Source organism: Chinchilla lanigera, unplaced genomic scaffold, assembly GCF_000276665.1.
Source record: "Chinchilla lanigera isolate Chin_1 unplaced genomic scaffold, ChiLan1.0 scaffold00048, whole genome shotgun sequence".
In the NCBI taxonomy this organism is placed as follows: Eukaryota; Metazoa; Chordata; class Mammalia; order Rodentia; family Chinchillidae; genus Chinchilla; species Chinchilla lanigera.
The window spans coordinates 1,851,755-1,866,886 of NW_004955449.1; the positions used below are offsets into that span (position 1 = coordinate 1,851,755).

Below are 15,132 nucleotides of genomic sequence, written 5' to 3' on the forward strand. Positions count from 1 at the left end.
ATTGTGTCATTGTTTCCTCAGAGGGAAATTTCTAACAGTGAATTCTCACATCAAGATAACAGAAGGAACACACATGAACAATCTAATGTTACACCTCAAGCTTCTAGAAAAAGAAGAACAAGACAAACCCAAAGCCCATAGAAGGGAGGAAATTATAAAGATCAGAGCAGAAATTAACACAATGGAAGCCAAGAAAACCATGCAAAGAATTAGTGAATCAAAGAGTTGATTCTTTGAGAAAATAAATAAAATTGATAAACCCTTAGGTAACTTTATCAAAAAAAAAAAAAAGGAAAGAAAAGACTCAAATTCATGCATTGAGGAATGATAAGGATAAAGTCACTACAGATCCTGTGGAAATTCAAAAGATCATCAATACCTGCTCTGAAAATCTTTACTTTCATAGGTTGGAAAACACGGAAGAAATGGACAGATTCTTAGATACATAGAAATTCCAAAGCTGAATCAAGAAAATATAAAATTCTGAATAACCCAACATCAGTTAATGAGATTGAAAATGTAATTTAAAATTTACCAGCAAAGAAAAGCACAGGTCCTGATGAATTCACTGCTGAATTCTACAAGAAATTTAGAAAGGATCTAATGCCAAAACTCTTCAAACTCTTTAATGAAATTGAAAGGGAAGCAATACTCCCTAACTCTTTCCTGGAGGCAAGTATTATCCTGATACCAAAACCAGAGAAAGATGCAACCAAAAATGTGAACTACAGGCCAATCTCCCTATTGAACATAGGTGCAAACTCCTCAGTAAAATACCAGCAAACAGAATTCAACAAATCATCAAGATGATTATATACCATGAGCAGGTAGGATTTATCACAGGAATGCAGGGATAGTTTACCATATGCAATTCAATAAATGTAATACACCATATCAACAGAGCCAGAGACAAAAATCACATGATCATCTCAATAGATGCAGAAAAAGCTTTTGGTAAAGTCCAGCACTCATTCATGTAAAAAAAAAAAAAAAAAAACCAAAGAAAATTGGAATGGATGGACTTTACCTTAACCTGATAAAAGCCATCTATGACAAGACAACAGCTGACATCATACTAAATGGACAAAAACTGAAACCTTTCATTCTAAAATCAGGAACAAGACAAGGCTGTCCACTATCACCATTCCTTTTCAACATGGTGATAGAAACGTTAGTCATTGCAATTAGACAAGAGAGAGAAATAAAAGGAATAAAGATGGGAAGAAAGAAGTTAAATTATCATTATTTGCAGATGACATGATACTCTACATAGAAGACTCCAAAAACACCACCAAAAGACTCCTAGAGTTAATAACCAAATTCAGTTGCATAGCTAGATGGAAAATCAATACTCAAAAATTAATAACATTCTTATACACAAACAACAAACTTATTGAGAGAGAAATTAGGGAAACCATACCCTTCACAGTAGCATCCAAAAAATTCAAATACTTAGGAATCAATCTAACAAAGGAAGGAAAAGATTTATGTATTGAAAATTACAGTACTATGAAAAAGGAGATTGAAGAGGATATCAGAAAATGGAAAGATATTTCTTGCTCATGGATAGAAAGAACCGACATGCTAAAAATAGCCATACTTCCAAAATTGTTGTGTAATTTCTAATTTTTTTATTATTTTTTATTCTCTTTAAAATAAAAAAAAAATACCTGTGCGGGAAAAAATGGCTGCAGCCAGTTTGGCTACTTTTTGTAGAAGAGTCTCAGCAGTCCTGAAGGCTTCTGGGTCATTAATATCTCCTAAGGCCCCCGCTAGCTCACGATTTTCTCTTAGTTTGTTATCTACGAATGCACCAAATATCTCATCCCTTCAGCAGTGTAGATTACTTCATACCACATTGTCCAGAAAAGGACTGGAAGAATTTTTTGATGACCCAAAGAACTGGGGGCAAGAAAAAGTGAAATCTGGAGCTGCATGGACCTGTCAGCAATTAAGGAACAAAAGTAATGAAGATTTACATAAACTTTGGTACGTCTTACTGAAAGAAAGGAACATGCTTCTAACTCTGGAGCAGGAGGCCAAGCGGCAGCACTTACCCATGCCAAGTCCAGAGCGGTTAGAAAAGGTAGTTGATTCCATGGATGCATTAGATAAAGTTGTCCAGGAAAGAGAAGATGCTTTGAGGCTTCTCCAGACTGGTCAAGAACGAGCCAGACCTGGCGCTTGGAGAAGAGACATCTTTGGAAGAGTCATTTGGCACAAGTTCAAGCAGTGGCCTATACCTTGGTACCTAAATAAAAGATACAACAGGAAACGATTCTTTGCAATGCCTTATGTGGATCATTTTGTCAGACTGAGAATTGAGAAACACATCCGCATGGAAACAAGAAAGAAACGCTTGGAGAGAAAGAAACAGAAAATTCTACAAGAAAAGTTTCCACATCTTGCTGAAGCCCAGAAGTCAAGTCTTGTCTAAAAAAAAGTCTAAACTAACTTTTTTTGTTGCTGCATAGTAGTCTATGTACAAAAATATATATTAAGTAGTTCATAAAGAAACTTTTTTATCAAATGACTTAGCGATGTTCTAAAGGTTAACATGATGTGAATTCTCAAAGTGGTCTTGCTTCTACCACATTTTTAAACATCAAGAATAAAGTTCAGACCAAGTTCTCATCTTAAAAAAAAAATAAATAAAATAAAAATAAAATAAAATAAAAATTAAAAAATAGCATTGCCAAAAAAAAAAAAATAGCATTGCCCAGACCCCCCCCAAAAAAATGTTAAGGACTGCAAACAACCAGAAATTTTAGTAATAGAGAATTGAGGAAAGAAAACATGGGACATTCAGACAATAAAACAATCTACCAGTCACTAAAAATTATGCTGGAGAAAAGACTTTATTAATAGAGAGCTGTTCACAATACATTTTTAAGAGAAAACATAGGTTAAGTTTACAAAACCAGACATTCAACACAATACCATTTTAACTTATATATGCCTATATATGGGTTGAAAAGTGGAATTATATGATCAAAAGTATTGAAGTGATTAAGCCTGGGGCTTGGAAGAATGAATATTTTTATTTCTGTTTGTCTTTTCAGACTTCTCTGTAGTTAAGTGCATATTACTTTTGTAATAATGAGGGACAAACATTTTTAATGGTGAAAAAGCACCTTATGAAGCTAGTTCTTTTTAAAAACTTTTTCCCTTGTAATCTTAAAACTTAAATTAGTACCAGGGAAGATCTTAGGTTCCATAACTGGTACCCTGTGAAAATAAGATGACAAAAGTCAAGTTATCAGGAGCAAAGTTTTCTTTCAGATCTATACGACAAAACTCACAGAAAGATCAGACCCAGGACTTATATACCATTTTAACAAAGAATGATGTATGTGTAGAGCAACAAGACAAAGAAAAAGGGTTGTCTTTCCAAGGGTGGTGAGTTGTGGGAAAATAAACATATGGTGGAAACAAAAGAAAAGTAAGAGTTATTTTAGAGCCTTGTTATATAAATGTCTTTCAGTGTTCCCTCTAGACTGGATAAAGTCTAGATTCTCTGGTAGTTATAAGACATTCTGAAGGCTGGGCATACACCTGTAATCCCAGCACTCAGGAGGCTGAGGCAGGAGGATTGTTGTGAGTTTGAGGCCAGCCTGAGCTACAAACTGAGTTCAAGCACAGCCTGAACTGCATAGTGAGACCCTGTCTCAAAAAGACAAAAAAAAAAAGACATTCTGCCCCTTTGGTATGAAAGGAAGAGAGAGACATCTTCACAAAGGGAAATTTATGTCTTGCTTTTAGGCAAATAGGAGGAGGTAAAGTGTCTCTCCACCTCGTGTCCTCTAGTCCTCAATTGCCTATAACTCAAAATAATCCTTTTGCCAAAGTGACATACTTAGGGTTGGCATATTCTGATCCTCTCCATGAAATTGGCAGTTTTGCTTTGCAGCAGTACCTGAAGGAAGTATTAGAATTTGGAAGGAGGAGTTAATATGCTAGGCAGTCTCCGTGAGGAAGAACTGGCCACTGACTAATGTCCCTTGATGGCAGTCTCTCCACCTGGAGGACATGGTACATACATGGCACTTATATGATGACATTACACATAATTCCTTTTCTTTATAAATTGTCATTAATGCTGTTACACAGGAAGTACATCTGGAAAAAAAGAATCAACTATGTATCATATGAATCCCTAGAGAGAAATGTGCATAATTTAACCGGAATTGAAGGAATTAGAGAAACTCAAATGTGAGAACAAAGAGTTTATTCCAAAAAAGTCTAATTCTTCTTCTTCCACATTTGTGCTGGTGCCCCAGGGGGTACAAACATGAAGAAAATGAGTCCCTAGCTCTTAATAAGCATATAATTTCTGTGCATAGACTGACTAACCTACCAGCTAGAAAGAAGAAAATCCTGTAAAGGATGTGTGTGTGTGTGTGTGTGTGTGTGTGTGTGTGTGTGCACGTGCATGCATGTGTGTGCAGGTGCATGTATGTGTGATGCTGGGGATCCAATCCAGGGCCTCACACATGCTACCCAAGCACTCTACAACTGAGCTATACCCTCAGGCCAAGAGACACAATCTCAAAAGGGAATTGCAATCTGTGAGGGAGAGAATTTTTTCCAGTATTACACTTCATTATCTAGGAAGCTGCCCAGCATAACACTGCTGGGCTCTCCTCTGTCAGCCATTCCTGCTGTGGGAAAGTATAATGATATATATTGATGTGTTTGGGACAAGGAACCAGACCTTTGTTCATCCTTGGGAATAAGCTGCACACCGGAATTTCACCTTCTACTCTGTTCTAGCTTGTGGTCTGGTATGGCCATGGCTGGGGTAGGGTCTTACATCTATTTGCTGCAGCTATAGATCTTAGTCTCAGAATCACTAGTAAATGTGAAAGTTTTCATCCCACATTTACCTAACTCTATTCTTTTATTTCTCTATTAGCTCTTATTTCTCTATTAGTTCTATTATTTCTCTATTAGGTATTTACTGGTGCCTGTGGAATTCTAGCACCACCTTGTAATGCCATCACTAGTAAAACTGGGCTTTTACAAAGCAGCAGATGGCACTGCCCAAATTATGCCATGTTGCAGGTCAGATCCGCTGGGAAACAGACCTTAATCTCCAGCTGGGATTTGCATGCAGGAGGTTTGGGGGAGATGCTCTCAGAAGCAAACACATGCGAGGGAGAACAACAGGCAGGGCTGGTAGGGCGAGGATGGGTTCAACAGTGACACGGATGTAGCCTCAGCCAATCACACATGGGCTCTGGAGCTGGCCCTCCCTCCTCCCATGGCCCATCATTAAATGTGGCTGTTCCCAAACAGGGCAGGGTGACCCTGGCCAAGGGCAACTCCTCTTCCAGGTCCTGAAGGAGATTTGCAGGAGAAGCTCAGAAGCCATTACATACCATCCCCAAATAGAGTGCTCTGTTGGAATATGAGAGTATGACAGCGAAACATTTCCATTGACGCTGGAACCTTATCAAGGCCTGAGGACCTATGGAAGAAAACAATCCCAGAGAGGAAAGGCTTGGTGGCGGCACAGAAAGGCATCATCTTGGCAGGAGCAGAGGATTATTCCTAGGTCAGCTTGAGAAAATGAACTAAGGATCAGCGCTTTGTGTGCAGATGGGAGAAGACAGGAACTCATCCTGTAGGAGAGAAACCATCCGTGCTGGCTAAGTGCCTGTGGCTCTGTGACTAGCAGTGCTCTCTGCTGCTTGACCTCACATGCATCGTCCCGACAGTGGACCGGTGGAAGGAGGGAATCTCGGCCTGGGCTTTAAACAGGGGCTCCCTCTTCCTATCTCCCCATGTGAGGAAAAGTGGTCACTTGTGCAGACAGGAAGCAGGAAAAGCGATCCTTAAGCTCTAACAGTTGCACAAGTGGAAAGTGACAAGTACCCGGAAGTGTAAGTTAAAGCAAGAGCGAGCAGATGTGACAAGCACCACTAACATCCATCCAACTCACTCAGTGTCCAGAAAGGATGAAAGAGAGGGATGAAGCAATCAATGATCCTTCCCATGTTTTAACACTGACATTCCCGTTAAGAAGAAAAAATGCTAACCATATTATGAATAGTCAACAGTTGCTGAGACCCTCAGGCCATTTTCAGCACAGTTTCAATTGGTTACATTAATCATTCATTCAAAACTCCAAAGCATATGACATTTGAACTATTATTATTCCCCATTTTATAAAGAAACCAAATTACAGAGGATTAGTTTACTCTCCCAGGTTCCCACATCTGATAAACACCAGAAGTGAGAGGGAATGGAGCCAGAGACGTAGAAGGGGGAAGGGAGTGATGAGTTTAGTGTGGGGATATTTGACCCAGTGCAATGGCAAGCAACCCAAATGGCCATGCATGGTAGAGTTAGCAATCTCATGAAAGGGCACAAAGCTGAGTGTTCAACTGAGCACTGATGAGCAAAAGTGAGGGATAATCAGAGGGAAAGGATTCTTCTCCCTGAGATCCAGGGCAGGGTCAATGGGAACATTTAGCTTTATATTTGATCTCTATTGCTCTTCTGTAATTTGACAGCTAAGCAATTTATGGTATGTACAGAATGCATTACAATGCCTGCAGAGTACACCCAAATTTTAAGTTAAAGTGTTTAATCTAGCTACTCATATTCTCTACTAGAGTGTTTAAATGTTCATTGAGCCCCTAATAAAAATGACATTCAATAACACCTTATACTCTTAGATCTTAAAGGTAAATATTAAATTTTCTGTTTGGCCTTGAATTGTGGTTCAGTGGTAGAGCAACTCCTTAGCATACGTGAGGCCCTGGGTTTAATACCCAAAGCCACAAAAAAGTAAAATAAACTTTCTGTTTGATAATGAAAACTCTAGTTGAGCAGCAAAAGTTTGGGTGAAAACATTTTCCTTCAGAGAATATATGAACTGACTCAAAACAGGGAACTTTTCTTAAATAAAGGAATTTGAAGATTAAATTTAAAATGTCGCTAACTTCATTCCATTATTTCACTTCTCATAATATAGTTCTAGAAAGTAATTCTAAAAATAAAAGAAGCTTTCATGCTCAAAAGTGTTGACCTTTCTGGATGTGATGGGTACAAGTATAATATACCACTTGGAGGCTGAAACAGGAAGATCTCAAGTGGGAGGCTAACCTGAGGTACTTAGCAAACAAAAAAGTTGAATTCAGCATTTTTTTATCATTGAAAAATTTTTATTTTTATTCTTTTGTCTTTTTGAGACAGGGTCTCCCTATGCAGTTCAGGCTGGCCTTGAGCTCACTTTGTAGCCCAGGCTGGTCTCGAACTTGCAATGACCCTCCTGCCTCAGCCTCCCAGAGTGCTGGGACTACAGGCGTGCGCCACCACACCCAGCACACTGAAAAATTTTAATGTAGCCCAAATGTCCAATAACAGTAGAATGGGAAAGTCCACAATATGATTATGTGACCCGGGGTTGAATTCACTGTATCTGGATCATATCTTCAGGGATATCTATTATTAAAAAAGAGTTAAAGACTTTTTCTTCTGAGACAGCAAAAGGTGAAATTTTGATGTCTATAACCAAGCTTCTCTGATTCATTCCCACTTGGTAGTGTTGAAAATAGGATCAAATCAGTCTCTCATCTAAGCGAATGCCTGAGGTTGACTAGAAAAAAGAGAATATGGCAAGAAATAGTTCCTAGTTCTCAATTCACTTATACCCTTGCTAGGCTCGCATGCTGGAAAAGCCTTTTGGAAGTACAATTTGAGGACTCATTACATAAAGTACAGTATAAAGGAAGTGCAGGAACCCTGCGAGGCAGCCAGCGCAGAGGCGCTGTGGACAGCACGGCGGTGGCCACAGCGTCTCCTATAAAGTTTCCGAGCTGGACAAAGTACAGTTGCTGATCCAGTCAGCAGCGTGTTTGCCACCTCATCATCTGTTTCCTCCATCAGCTGTGACTGAATGGGGAACAGATGGCGCTTCTGCGAGAGAAAGACAGAAGGGGCTGAGAGAGGGGACGGCAAGTTAAGAAAAGATCCCCTCTTCCCGGCCTGGCTTTCTCTTCAGCCTCCTCCTGTGCACCCCATCTTTCTCCTCTGCTCCTCCCACCTTTGTGAGGATGAAAGATGTTACAGGTTCGAGAGATACAAGACAAGGCTAATCCCAAATCCCCTTTGTGCGCATTAGCAGAGCTCTTGTCTCCCGAAGTAAAATAAAGAGGCCAGGGCAGCTGTAAATGGCAGCGAAGCCCTGCACAAAGCGCGCAGGGCATATGGTGACCTCCCTTTCCTAGCGACCGGTTGAGCCTCTGTGGTCATGCTGGCGGGTTGTTCTTAAGTATCACTTGGATGCTATTGTTTGTCTGAGACCCAGAAAAATGTGACTGTCTTGCTGAGCTGGAGGGAGGAAGAACCTAAAAAGGATTTATGGAAATGCCTGGCAATTTTGCCAAAATGTCAGCATTCTAATTATCTGCTGGATTACATCTGATGCATTTCTGTCTCTATATGTGAGTGTAAAAGTGTACGTGTGTACTTTCTGGTTGTCCTCTGGTCCTTTCTGCCTTGTTTTGGGTGAGGATTCTGTAACCTTGCCATAAAAGCGGCATGGTACGTGTTACCATGGACGAGGCATGCTATGGTGATGAAAAGCACACAAATTAGATTTTCCAGGGTAGTTCCTATTTCAAACATTCTGCTTCTGTGTGTCCATTAGCACAGCCCTACTTGTCAGACCATATGTCACCCAGGTTTTTAATGCCAAAAATAAATCGGTATGGGGTCCTTGTTTATTATAAAACAAGTACGTAGTAGGCATGAATAAATATTGAGGAAAGAGAGGAAGATGGATGGGAAGGAAGGATGATTAGTGGCAGACAGCAAGAGTCAGAAGGCTCAGACTTTAGATTTAACTTTACCACTACCTGCTTGTTGGCACTTGGCCAAGAAAAGTAATCTTCTGAGCCTTTACTTTCTTCATCTAGAAAATGTTGAGGGCAAACCAGTTGCTTTCTGAGATCCATTCAGATCCAAAAACTTGTATTCTAATAAAAGAGGCATCAGATAATACTTTTAAGCCCTTTTCCTAGGTTCCTGGTCAGATGACTTCATTGTGACTAATCAGATTGACCAGTCTTCCAAGCCAACAGGGACAAAGGCATTGAAGCGTCTTTATCCTTTGCAGGGGGCAAGCCACCACTGGAAACCACTGACATCCCTATCTTTAATGGGAATGGTGGGACAGGGGCCATGCAGAGACAGAATTGTTTGGGCCCACTGCATTTTGTTAAGGAGCTAAAGCATATCAGTTTTAGGCCAGAGGGGATTACAAGGTGCAGAAGCAAAATTCAAAGGAAACTCACCAGGAGTTAAGAATGTGAATAAGTGATTTAAGAATAATATACTAATTGAATCAAAATAAATGAAAGTGAAATGTAAGCAATCTGACACTTGCAGAAGGCTGTTTTATAAAATGAAGAAAAGCGATCTGAATTTATGGTCAAAGTTAGTCCAACTTAGAAGACAGGAGGAGTACACTGGAAAATACTTTTTACTCACATGTTTAATTTTGCTAGAGAGTATTGTAATCTCATGCAGGGGTCACAAACAAAGAATTTTTTTAAAGAACTGACCACAAAGGAAGAGAATAAGAAAGAAAAAAAAAAGGAGAGGGAGAGAGGAAGAAGGAAAAATATGTTACACACCCCTTCTGAACTCTTCTGTTCAAAAAAATCTGGACCATCTAAGCCCAGGCTCACAGCATGGTCTGTTGCTAAAATCCTAGGCTGTGATCTTAGCCAAGAAAGAGAACTGCCAGTCACCAGGAAATAATTCTGTACCTGTCTTCAGTATCTGTTGAAGTCTCTAGAGCAGCATCCTGGGATGAAAACAAAACCAATGACCAAGTCTTTGTAGGAGAATCACTAGTTCATATGATCTTAGAACTCCTTGGGAATGCAGTTCCATCCTCAGAACCACACACACACGCACAAAGTTACCCACACTAGACTTTGTATAATTTTACTCGCTCCATCACTGATCTAAGCATCTGCTTCACCTAGCATAGTAATAACTATGATATATGGCACACTTTCTGGGTAGTAGTCTAAGCACTTTACACCTAAATTTATTAAATACTCATAGTAATTCTATTACCATTAATTAGTACCACTTTGCAGATGAGAGAGAGAGAGTGATAGAGAAAGAAACAAGAATTTCAAGATATATGACCAGAATCAACCCCCGGCATTCTGGTTCCAATATCTGTCTTCTTAATCCTTAGACTGTATGATACTGAAAACCTTTGCTGGATTTAAGCATCCTTCGCTTAGTTTATCTTCTTCCTCATTAAGCCACCTGTAATATTTCTACTTCTATTTCTTCAATGAAATCTGGAATTAGAAACAGGTAAAAAATATATATGCACAGAGTAGTTCAAAGAAAGTCAAGTCTGAGAAAGCCTTGGAAACATATTTCTTCATTTTAAAGGGTTTTCAACAAAAATGCTAGCGTTTTAAATCTCTGCTCCATATGTTTAAAATAAAAGACTTTTATTAAAGCAAGTCATTGAACTAAGATGCAAATCATTTGAAAGGAAGAAGAAAAGAAAAAGAAAAAAGACTCTTGAAAATGACCTTGTACCATTGTCTGGGAAGAGAATGATAAATAGAACCCAGATATAAGCAATTTTTAAACACTCAAAAAGGTTTTCTGTTTAGTTTGGATATTTTTTATTTGTACCTAATCAACAGGGAGAGCTATTGTGAGCATTTTGAAGTACTTCCTCGGTCAGTTTCAATATTTCTGAACACAACTACATTGCTTAAATAATTTAACACTTAGACTATAAATGTTTGCTTTAAGGACTTTTGTTTTGTTTTTTAAGGGTCATACCTTGTAAATAGCCCTACAGCTTTAGAGGAAAATGAGGGGTATTAATATGTCAAAAGAATGCACAAGACACCAAGAATAGAGAAAGTCCTTCAAAGAAGTTAGCTCTGACTTAAGTGTGAGTTACTTTTAATATCTCAGGCTTGAGAGTCACCATCTCTCCTCCACAGCATGAGGCTGAGTCAGGAAAATAGATTCTAATTTCTAAAACCAACAAAAGTCTTATCAAGCAAGAGTTTCAACATCATGATTTGTGATCATGAAAACAGACAAAGGAAAATAACCATCGAAACTGTCCAAGCTTTAAGCTTTTGACCCAAATTTTGACCACAGAGAGGTGTAGCTTCATTTGATATTTTCTGTCTTGAGTTCTTTTAGTGTTTCTGTTATGATACAATCACTATTAGAATGTAGTTCGGTGAACTTGTTTAAAACATCTGAAGACGTTGAATTGAAATAAGAAAATGTGACATGGCTAGAGCATGAGAAGCTCATAGAAAGGACTGATAAGGATGATGTTCAAGGATGCCCACTTTTTATCATATGCCCTGCAGTGTGGCTGGCAGTATATTCATTGACTATGAATTATGTGGTTCAGGTAAATGTATATGGCTTATACAAACACTCCTCAATGTAAGATGGGGTTACTTCCCAATAAACCCTTGGCAATTTGAAAATATTGTAAGTCAAAAGTGCATTTAATGCAGCTAACCTAGCAATGAGCTTAGCAACACAGGGTGCTGGAGAGTGTCAGCTGTTCCCTGGTGGTCACTGGGCTGAGTAGGAGCTGTGGTTCGCCACCACTGTCCAGCACCATGAGAGAGTATTGTTCCACATGTCGCTGGTCCAAATCCAAGATCTAAGGCTGGTTTCCACTGCATGTATTTTGATCTGCACCACTGTAAAGTCAAAAAATCCTAGGTCAAGTCATTGTTAATGGGAACCACAAGTAGTGGGTTTGTAACTGTGTGGGTTGGATGGCATAACCGGGGGGTTCTTATTTGTTTGCTTGTTAGATTCATCTACTAGGTTCCTTAAAAACACTGAAGGCCTAGCCCAAGGCCAGACCCATGGCTTCAGGATCACTGGGTGTGGACCAAGAACGATGGTGTGTGTCTAGCCCCCAAATGATGCCACCGTGCAATGGTACAGACAAGCAGCAAGGGATGGCCAGATAAGGGCTCTGTCCCTGATTAACGTGCACAATTGAGCCTTGTTTCCTTGTCTGGAAAGGGGGGATGGTAATTCCTCCTTCAAAAACTAACTGTAACTATTTTTTTTTAACTGTAACTATTAAGTGAGGAAAATATGTGTGAAATACTTGGCATTCATACCTAACAAAGCCAGTTTTCTTCCCTTTACTCCTTAATGTTTTTCCTGCTCAGAAACAAACCTAGTTTTGCTAAATTGTTTCAAGAAAGTTGTTCAAATATCCATATCTTTTCATTCCTTCCCAAGGAATTTACTTTCCAAAAACTGTGCCGATCCTGGCTAAGCAGCTGGCAGGTAGCGCTGTGCTACAAAGTGTGAACACCAAGTTAGAAAGTGACACGTCCACACTTAGTGAGCCTCACTTGGCGTGCTGTGACCAGCACGGAGAGCTCTTATCTTGTCTGTCTCTGGTCTGACTTAATCTGTAGATTCTTTCCAGAAGCAGCCCAGCGCATGCCTGCCAATATTCTTTGTTCATGACTCATTGAATAATGACTCAGACTTTCATTTGTAGCAGTACCCTACTACATAGCATGCACTGGGAGCCTGACATGGGAATTGTCTTTAGATCAAAGTAAACAGGAAGAAAGAAAAAAGAGAGAGGAGGGAAAGAAGGAGGAAGGAAAGAAGGAAGGAAGGAAGGAAAGAAGGAAGGAAGGAAGGAAGAAAGGAAGGAAGGAAGGAAGGAAGGAAGGAAGGAAGGAAGGAAGGAAGAAAAGAACAAAGGGAGGAAGGAAGGAAGGGAGGGAGGAAGGGAGAAGAAAGGACGTAATATGATCTTAAAACTGCAACAGATCTCACCCTAAGAATCTTGAGAAACTGCAGGAAGTTTGTCAGGAGGCACAGAGGAGGTGAACATTTTGCAAGCAGGTGTTGCTGGATGTCAGGGATTGCTGATCATGCGGGGAAACTTGCATGGTAGCAGGGGCATTTTCCGGGGAACCTGGTGGCCTGCAGTGGGCGGAGTTAAGAAGACCAAGCCATGCCCTTTAGCAGTATTCATCTTCCATCTTCCACTGAAAACCTAAGCCATAAGACTTCCTGGCCCACTCAGCAGGCCAGAAGGAGCTAGGAATTTTGTTGACTTCTATCTTCCCCCCAGAAAGAGAGAAAGAACTATCTTTATTTTTATCATATTTCAATGGCTAAGCTACATACACTCTTCTCTTCTTTAGTGTTCATGATTTTGCCATGAAATAAAAGCTATGTTTTAAGGGTTTGAGGGTGAAATTTCACCAGAAAAAAAAGCTCATGATATAGTCCTGGGTCAAAGGCAAGAAACTTTAGCACAAACAGCCATGACGATTGCATCAAAAGAAGACCACTGGGTTATATTTCAAATAAGTCCACATTTCTCATTACAACCATGGTGCATTGAGGACTGAAATGCAGCTTTTCAACATAATATATGTCTAGATCAAACAGTATTAAATAATCATTAAAATCTGCTTTGTCCTTCTGGAAGAGCTGCTCATAGCATCACATTGTGCTATGCTTATTAATGGGACATTGGATATTACATAAAATGTGAATTGCAACTGCCTTGTATGGTAGACAGTTTACTAAAGTATTATCTAGAACACATGCTATCTGATTTACTAACTTATTATCCATTAAAAAAAATCCCTGGGTAAATAAATGTGTAACTAAAAGAATTGTTACTCTGTATAATCAGATGAATAGATACAAACAGGGAAGATTGCTGTCATTATGTTGTATATTGTGCTAAACAGATGCACATGATTTTTTTCAAATAGTGCGCTATATCAAACTGCTTCCTTCTGTCTGGGCTTTGCTTTTATCAATAAGATGCCTCGTATTTCAAATCAATCCTTGTTCTGAGAAGCCAATTCTTCTCCCCCTCCTCTCCTCCTCCTTATACCCTCCTGCCCTCCATATCTTATATCCCCTGCCCCAAATCTTTTAGCCAAAGGGCTTAGCACAGAACAGAAATGACTGCAGACACTGGGTCTACAGTGTGTTGCTGAGCCTGACTCTGCCCTTGCGCTAAGGAGTATATCATGCCACAGGGAACAATGGAAAAAAATCACTGTGAACTGAGGTAGAATCCAAAGCCTTAGGAGCCTGCCAGCTTCCCGGAATAACTGCTCCAATAGTCACAGGCCAAACCACACAGCAGTGTTATTGGTACCTTAAGTTCTTCAGCAGATGACAGTGACAGAGCTGTACTGAATCCTTCAGTCCTCATTCCTTCTGTCCTTAGCACACATCTTTTATGCAACTGGTAGGATTTCTAAGAGCAGACAGTAGTCATGGGCAGAGATGACAACTGGTGCTTTCCTTGCATCCGTCCTTCTTTCTACCCCATCCATCCATCCGTCCCCCTCATGCCAGACACCCTCTCATTTCCCTCTGGTGGTGCACAGTACACAAGGGTACGGAGGTGAAAGGCCTCCAAGTATTGTAGTTTAGTGTCCAAGAGCAGAAACTTGCTGGCAAGGCGCCAGCCTAACAGAGCAGTAAGTGTGCCAGGCTCAGCACCAGCTGCTCTGGGAGCAGACAGGAGAGGCAGCCGACCCCAGTGGAGGCCCCATTACTGCAAATTATTTTAAAAACAACTTTTAAAAAAAAAAACAACTTTATTGAGATATTACCATACAAATGCACAAGTCAATGACTCTTAGTATATTCACAAGGGTGCACAGCCGTCAGCACCATCAATTTCAGAATATTTTCATCACCTCCAAAAGAAAGTCCATATTTCCTAAACTGTCACTCTCCAATCCCCACCTTCACTCCAGCCCTAAGGAACCAATAATCTACTTTATATATAGATTTGTCTATTCTGGACATTTCATGTTAATGGGATCATATAATAGGATTGGCTTGTTCCACTTGGCATAGGACTTTGGGGTCACTGAAACAGTCTTGAAAAAGGTAGCCATAAAAAAAAAAGGTAGCCATGGGTCCCAGCCTCCAGGACAGCTGACAAGCTGGCTCAGTGTGTTCTTGACCGGAAGGGTAGCCAGTCACATGCTAGTCATCAGCTGGGGAGGTGGGCTGGACAGAAAGGATGTGCTAGGTAATCAGATTCTCTCCTATAGGAGCTTGAAAAATGCTAAGAGA

The 15,132-nt window shown here is 40.0% G+C and overlaps 1 pseudogene; it reads left to right on the top strand.

Moving 5' to 3' along the window:
* Positions 1-1,675: 1,675 nt before the first annotated feature.
* LOC102010005 lies at positions 1,676-2,629 on the top strand (annotated as a pseudogene).
* Positions 2,630-15,132: the final 12,503 nt, after the last annotated feature.